Source organism: Chelmon rostratus, chromosome 3 (genome assembly GCF_017976325.1).
Source record: "Chelmon rostratus isolate fCheRos1 chromosome 3, fCheRos1.pri, whole genome shotgun sequence".
NCBI lineage: Eukaryota > Metazoa > Chordata > Actinopteri > Chaetodontiformes > Chaetodontidae > Chelmon > Chelmon rostratus.
The window spans coordinates 11,976,628-11,983,025 of NC_055660.1; positions in this window are offsets into that span (position 1 = coordinate 11,976,628).

The window sequence follows — 6,398 nt, forward strand, 5'->3', positions numbered from 1 at the left end:
AAGAGGAAACAAAGAGCAACACCTTAAATTGCCCCCACTGTCACCTCACTGCTGTTAACAATTAACACCTGAAAAAACACCATCCACAGGAAAAAGCGTACAAGCCTCTGCAAGCTTATACAACAATTAATTTCCCTTCATTACAAATATTTATATTGTACATTAAAGCAACACAGCCCCATTTTTATTTTAAAAATATACTTTAATACAACAGCTGCATATAAATATTAAAATATACATTATACAGGTGTACAGTACACTCACACGAAACCAAAACAAAAAATATTAGGCTTCTATTTGTACGGCACTTCTTGTATTTTTTTGTATTGTTTTTTTGTACTATTTTCTTAAAGGTTACTTACTGACGAAGGAGTTGTACATAAAGATGTGTTAATGTGTTAACAGGTCCGAAGTATCACTGTAGTATTGTGATCACTGGGGGAAGGAGGGAGGAAAAGGGAAGGAGAGAAGTAAGGGTTGCTGTACAGTATATGACATGGCATTGTGGAATGTTTGCTCGTCTCTTGATCTTCCTCTCCTCCCATCATTCAACATGTTTCCAGCTAGATTAAAGAACCAGCAGGGATGGGATCACTCAGTCTTTATTCTCTCTGCTGGATGCCTTTCGTTTGATACGAATGTTCCATCATTTCCAACGAGACGTCCTGTTTTTCCTGCTCACGACCGGTTCTCGATCGCGACTCATCCATCTCGACAGAAACGACTGACTCGGTTTTGGTTAAAGCCACAAGGTGCCGCTCGTACATCACTGTTACGTTTGAGATACAGAGCCAAGCATCCGTGTTTCAAATCTCTGGTGATATTTCAAAAACAACAGAGGTCCGGTAACCTTTCACCACCCAGTGTTCACTAATACTCGTACGATGAAAAGCTACATGAACATGTAGGGAACTACTGTGGGAACTTTTGTACAAAGTCAACGAGATACAACAAGAACAAAAATTAGCTTTAAAGGCGCTGGTCGGTGCTTTGTTACCTAGCTTTGTTTCCCCGTTTCCAGTCTTCATGCTAAGCTAAGCTAACCGAATGCCGGCAGCAGCTTTGTGTTGAACAGACAGGCATGAGAGTCAAACTATTCCTTCAAACCTTAAAGCTTTGGTGTCTTGCTGCCTGAATTCAAAGCAGTCAGGCAGACCAAAGATGTAATAAATACTTAAAACTTCATGTGCAAGGGTCAATTGATCAACAGCCAATTCATTTCAGTTAATTCAATGGAGGATTTCTTGCTGTTTCGAGGGTATTCAAATCATCAGGAACTCTTGTGTTGTGCCCACTGCAGAATAAAAAAACTTTTTTTAATGCTATTTTCTAGGGAAACACTGATTCAACTTCTTGTTTCACAGTAGCGTCACCTGTTTCCAAGTGAGCTCCGCCCACCTCAAACTGGCCAGAAAAGCACAGTGAAAATAAAAAAAAAACAACAACATAAATCTCCGCAGTAAAATAGCCCAAACTGTCTAACTTTGGCAGAACATTGTGTGTTCATGCAGAATCTCATTGCTCAGATCAAAAAGCTGATTAAGGAAACAGAGTTTCAGGGTCTTTGAACGACCTTCTGGGTGTCTGAGAGATTTCCATGTCATGAAAACAGATGCTTCGCTCTGTGACTCGAATGTAGTGACACGACGTGAGAGGCACAAACTGGAGCGAGCTTCAGCCAGCTTCCAACACCTCCGCGTCAGTGATAAGAAAACTTCACGTGGACCCGCAGGTTTCAACTGACACCTTCCCCCATCCGGCTTCTTCCCAGATGGAGGTTTCCAGGTCAGTGACAAATGAGACGGGGCATCAAGATGCAGACGATTCCTCCTCCTCCTCCTCTGCAGCTGTCAGAGTGTGAAAGGGGGCGGAGGTGGTGGATTAAAAAGTTTCGGATAAGCTACTCCTCCGCTCTGGCTAAGTGCTGTTTCCCTTGGCCTCCTCCGCCCAGAGGCCCGTCGCCTTTGAAACTGGAGAAGCCTGAGTGTCTGCGACAATGCGAGCGCCGGGCAGAGTGGGGACGGGCACCCGGAGGTCAGCAGCGTCCCACCAGTGTAGGCTTACTGATGGGTCTATTCAGCCCGCTGGTCCAAAACCCAACTGCGCTCACGTGGAAGGTGGTGACGGAGGGAGGCAAACAGCTTCTCCCTGTCCTCGTCACTCCAGCGCTACTTCACCATTTGTCTGACTCGACTTGACTTAGTGTTTTCCAAGCAGGGACTATTTCTGACTTCTTAACCCATGCACACCTGCACGGACACGAAAGGAGGGAACTTCCTTTTTGCAAGGATGGATTTAACACAGACAGCTGCTCAACTCCAAACCTTTCCAGCCAATAGGAGTGCAGCTAACGTTCAATTCATCTATTGTTTGGTCAATAAAATGACCAATGAGTCAGACGGCAGTGAAGTTCCCAGAGCTCAAGCTGAGGGCTTCAAACTGTTTGTATGGTTCAACAAAAAGATATTCATTTTATATTCAGAATAATTTTATATTAAATTATCACAGTTGGTGTTTCATCTAAATTTTGTGTTCATTGACTAACCCCAGATGCCCACTGGATGTGGCTGACAGCTCCATCACATCTCCATCACACTTCAAATGCCCACCGGATTCATTTCAGAAGTGGCACATAGTTACAGCTCATTTCTGATCCACATGGTAATGGATACTTTGTGGCGGCACTTCGCTTGTATTTTGTGACATAAACACTAATGAATGAATGTGCATAATTAAAGGTTCAGTTCAACATTTTGGGAGATTTGATTATTCACATTCTTGCCAAGAGTTAGACTGAAACCACTCCCATGAGAGGGCTAGCTTAGCGTAGCATAAAGACTGGAAACAGCTAGCCTGCCTGTCCGAAAGGTAACAAAATCTGCCTACCAGCAGCTCTAAATCTCATGCACACCACGGCCAGGGGCAGCGACTTCCCATTTTGTCATCGCTGTGAGGTTGCCGGGCAACCGGCGGAGACTGGTTGAAGGAGATCAATGTGCCTGGCCAAGAAAAATTCCTGCACATAACCGCCCAAAACCATTAACAAGCGTGTTAACCATTGAGTGTTAGAGGTGCTGGTAATTTGATTTTGGTAACTTTGAACAGAGGCAGGCTAGCCGTTTCCCCTGTTTCCAGTCTTCATGCTAAGCTAAGCTAACCAACTGCATGCTCAAGCTGCATGTTTACCGCACAGACAACTCCTGGTAAGAAAGCAAACAAGCGTATTTCTGAAAATGTCAAACTATTCCTTTAAATATTGAATTCCTGTCAGCTGATAGTGAATATCTGCATTTATATGTTTCTAAGTTATTTGTATCGGTGAACACGGGCACCAAATCGTCTCCGGCAGCTGCAACATGACACAGTTGTGTTCAGTGGGCATTGGGGATATTCAATTATTCAAGTACTTTATGTCAGCACGATGGCCAAACATAGAAGACAGTACATCCTCCTAATAAGGGACAGAAGAGGCCGACAGAAGATCACAGCCAAGTGCTACCAGACTTAAAAACAGATTCCTTCATTAGCAGCCCAACTTAAAGACTAGAAATGTGAGGAGCTGGGTGAGTTAAATCCCTGCTGTCTGTCTACATCTGACACTGAACATGCTCTTAGGGGTTTCAAGCTGTCACTGTCCCCCCAGCAGCTGAGGTAGATCCAGAAAAACTTTCTCTCTCTCAGACAGAGCCGAGCACATCAGCGACAGACAGTTTCGGGACTGTTTACTTCTCACTGTCTCTGCCAGACGGCGACACCCAACGAGGAAGTAACTCAGATAAGAATCGTCCCAATTTATGCAAAGTCATTGTCCATATTAGGTCACAGTTGGCTGAATTTGTGAGCTGAGAGCATCAGTTCTGTGTTCTTTGTGTCCCGGCTGTTCAGGGCCGAGCTCAGCCTGTACAGCGGGACCAAGCGGCAGACGTCTTTGGGTCATTCAGTTCCCCCCTCGCAAATCTGCCTCCTGCTTCCAGGTACACATAAACAGAAGCTTTCTGGGAAACTGAGTCAGGAATGTGAGCAGAGACAAGTGGCCTTGCCAAAAGTGGCCACTCCCCATTAAAGCTTTACAGTTAAAGGGATGTTTCATGATACAAAAATGTCAAAATGTTTTTGCTTTTTTTTAAGGAATCATGCTACAGAATCAATTCAGCCCTCATATGAGCTCACTAGTTGCCTAAAATCCGGCGTCATGTCTCGTTTGTTGTTTGGATCTGTTGCAGGAATTCACTGCGTTACAACAGTTTTCTCTTCAGTTCAGTTTTTGGCATATAGAAGAATGTACACAACAGATGGTGTTTTGTGTTACACAACACCACTTTGGAGGAAGGAACACATCAGGACAAACTTGTTCATTCAGAGTGGAATCCCTCTTAAACCCAAAGACCTCGTCCTCCTCCGACGTGACAGATGGTTTATACAACATTTTAAAGTTCAGGGATATATACAGTTGTTTTCAGTGGTTTCCTCTCTTTTGTTTGTTGTTGTGTGGGGGCATGTGAAGGAAGCCGCTGCCAGCATGAGATCCTGTGACTCTGCTGGCAGCGTTGCCAGCTTCCCAAGCCTCGGCAGAAAGAGGGAGGAGGGAGGAACCACTTCTCAGCAGCAGAAACAGTGCAGAGTGCACCTTTAACCAAACATCTTATTCTACTGGCCTCAATGACCTTGTCCTGGATCGTCCCTCTTCTTTTTACTGCAAAGCGGTCACATGAAAACCTGACCAGGTTTCTGTGCTGATGTTTAATGTGACATCAGAGCCTCTTGCTGCTGCATCAGGCATCTTGTCTTGCAAAGCCACAGAGCATCTGTCTTTGGCATCAGAGCTGAAAAGCTCTGTCCACCAGCTGCAGAACTCCACGATGAAACCTTTCCAGCTGAACGACAGGAATCCTCTGTTTACAGTACGCTTCTATACTCATCTGTGAGCAACATTTCCCAGAGTGAAAAGGAAACAGAAACTTAAACAGGAGCAAGAAAAACAGCCCTGGATTCTTGTATCCATAGCTTTCAAAAGGACCACGGCCTCAAGGAGGTGAAGAGTTTAAGGTTAACTGCTCCTCTCCTGGTTGAGACAGGAAATGGAGTTTCCATAGGAGGGGAACAGTATGTTATACAGCAGCAGCTTTGGAACGCAGCCCAGATGAGAGCTCGTCAAGGTTAAAAAACAAAAGGGGATTGCTTAGCTAACAGCCACTCCTTCACTGATATTTCCCAGAGATGATGTTCACAGAAACTGGTGCCAGCTACTGTGTCCATGTATAAATTTTAATCTGAAAGCAAAACATTTTGGTTGACTTTTTTGGCTGATTGTGTGATAGGACCTAAAACAGGCTTACAGGTTTTTTTCTACTAGGTAAAGTCAAGTGAGGCCAAGCTCGGAGCAGTAGTCATGGGTTAGGTTTTACCTTGTAATAGGGTTTAAGATCAGGCATAATAACACAGGTCCCTGTGGCTTTTAGCTCCAGGCACTTCAGAAAGGCGTCATTATGCAAACAAACTGCCTATTACAACAGTACGTGCTCGCAGGCCAAAACCCAGTCAGCAGTTACTGCCTGATGCCTCCGCTCAGGTTTGCATTGCTTTTTATTTTTTCATCAAACAGTAGCACCATACTGAAACAAACAGAGACCACCAGTCGGTCACGAAGCGCTGAGCGCCCACAACAAGTCTCTCAATCAATATCTGTCTTTAGACAAAGGTGCCAAGAGTCTTTTTTCTCTTTTGGAGGATCTGAAGCCCTCTTCAAAGGTGCTTAATTGCTTTACCACAGTGCAATTCAAAGGGTCCTTGACTTTTTTTTTTATGTCCAACAACGTTTAGAGACCTTGGACAGGTTGGTCTTCAGCTTCAGCAAAGACCACAGAAGAAAGGCAGATTTCAAAACTCTCAAGACTGACACCCACCATGTGGGCTGTGGCATAGCCACAAAACAACAAAATCATAATTAAAAAAACAAATCAAACTTATTTGCTTTCTAGATCTACAAGTGTTTTTCTCTATTTGTCATTGCAATTCAGGAAGGTGCGCTACATAATCAGGTCAGGGGTTGAGGAGAGGGCTTGGGGAAGGCATTGAGGACACTTCCCTTTTGTGGGTAAAAATAAAGCCACTGCAGATTAGCTAAAGGAGCACCAGGCTGCAGAGTTAAAAGGCTGACCAAACAATAAACAGTCAGTCATTTCCTGTCTGTCACACCACGGCCTCTCGGGTCCATGACATTAGTGCATTTAGGTGAGGGGAATTAAAGTCCGTCATCATCATCCTTGAAGGATGCACGTGGGTAAACATGACAACAATCAAAATGTTTCAGTCACTTATCCCTCACTTCCCAAAACAAATGATGTGTTAATGGTTGGCAGCATCTGAAGCAGTGAGAGGTTTTGGTGTCCGAGTGGTTC